This window comes from Chiloscyllium plagiosum, unplaced genomic scaffold (genome assembly GCF_037043375.1).
Source record: "Chiloscyllium plagiosum isolate Xiang-an unplaced genomic scaffold, Cpla_swu_hap1 HiC_scaffold_10, whole genome shotgun sequence".
Lineage (NCBI taxonomy): Eukaryota > Metazoa > Chordata > Chondrichthyes > Orectolobiformes > Hemiscylliidae > Chiloscyllium > Chiloscyllium plagiosum.
Window position 1 is genome coordinate 92,675,834 of NW_028270148.1, and position 2,123 is coordinate 92,677,956.

A 2,123-nucleotide genomic window follows, 5' to 3' on the forward strand; every position below is an offset into this window, starting at 1 on the left:
GACGACACGCATGCGCGAACACCACCACCACACCACGCGTGACCTCGCTACCATACGTCATCACGTAATCGTCAGCGTTGAGTCGTCATTGGGCACGTGTCATTGATTTGATTGACAGCTATACCTGAGGGGTTTAATTCAGATATTCCTGTACAGTATGTTAAATGTAAATCCCCATGATATCCAACTCTAATTATCCATTTTTGACACCTTCTATACTGTCATTGTGCTGACAGACTTTATGTGGGAAAATGTAGCATTGGATTAATCTTGGATTACTCAAACTGAGCATTGGGAAACCCAAAGTTATCTGTATCCCTTCCATAGATACCTCCTCTATGCAATTGATTCTAACCTTCATGCCACCATTGGTTCAGGTTGAACTAAAGTGTTCACAGCTTCCATGTTATGACTGCCGCTAGCTGAACATCAGACTTTAAATCGTCTCCATTGCTTATGGAAAGTTGCCATTTCCCCTCCCCACTACCAAGCCAATTTAGTCATAGTCATAGAGAGGCTCACCCGTCTATAGTTCCCTGGCTTGTCTTTACCGCCCTTCTTAAATAGTGGCACCACGTTTTGCCAACCTCCAGTCTTCCAGCACCTCACCTGTGACTATCAATGATTCAAATATCTCAGCAAGAGGCCCAGCAATCACTTCTCTAGCTTCCCACAGAGTTCTTGGGTACACCTGGTCAGGTCCTGGGGATTTATCCACTCTTAACCATTTCAAGACATCCAGCACTTCCTCCTCTGTAATCATAGTCTTAGAAATGTACAGCATGGGAACAAGACCCTTCGGTCCAAATTCCACACTGACCAGATATCCCAACCCCATTTAGTCCCATCAGCCAGCACTCTGCCCATATCCCTCCAAACCTTTCCTATTCATATACCCATCCAGATGCCTTTAAATGTTGCAATTGTATTTGCCTCCACCATTTATTCTATACACGTTTCACCCTCTGCGTGAAAAAGTTGCCCCTTAGGTCTCTTTTATATCTTTTCCCTCTCACCCTAAACCTATGCCCTCTAGTTCTGGACTCCCCCACCCCAGGGAAAAGACCTTGTCTATTTATCCTATCCATTAGTTAAAAATCACACAACACCAGGTTATAGTCCAACAGGTTTAATTGGAAGCACACTAGCTTTCAAAGCGACGCTCCATCAGGTGATAGTGGAGGGCTCGATCGTAACACAGAATTTATAGAAAAATTTGCAGAGTGATGTAACTGAAATTATACATTGAAGAATTGATTGTCTGTTAAGCCTTTCATCTGTTAGAATACAGTGATAGTTTCACTTCTTTCATGTGTAAATCACAAAATCCTTTTTTTAAAAAGTTGCATTCTCGGGTTAGCTGTTAACAATGGTGATAGCTAGACAATATGTTGAAGGTGTTAGCCCCCTGTGTTCTCTGTCTATGACCTGATGTTTAGATTGATTCCAATCTAAAAAGTGAGATAACAGAGTTTTACATAAATTCATGCAGTTTTTGAGCTCAGAGTTCTATATGAATGTATGTGGTAACTCTGAGCTCAAAAACTGCATGAATTCATGTAAAACTCTGCCATCTCACTTCCCAGACTGGAATCAATCCAAACATCAGGCCACAGACAGAGAACACAGGGGGCCAACACCCTCAACACACCGTCCAGCCATCACCATCGTCAACAGCCAACCCGAGAATGCAACCCCCAACAAAAGGATTTTGTGAAAGAAGCGAAACCACCACTGCACTTCAACAGATGAAAGGCTCAACAGACAATCAACACCTCAATGTATAACTTCAGTTACATCACACTGCAAATTCCCGCCACAAACCCTGTGCTATGATCGAGCCCTCCACCACCACCTGATGAAGGAGCGTCCAATACCGGCATCTCCGAATCATATCCTATCCGTGCCACTCATTATTTTATAAACCTCTCTAAGGTCACCCCTCCACCTCCCCCCCCAGCTTCCGACACTCCAAGGAAAACAGCCCCAGCCTATTCAACCTCTCCCTATAGCTCAAATGCTCCAACACTGGCAACATCTTTGTAAATCTTTTCTGAACCCTTTCAAGTTTCACAGCATCTTTCTGATAGGATGGAGACCAGAATTGCATGCAATATTCTAAA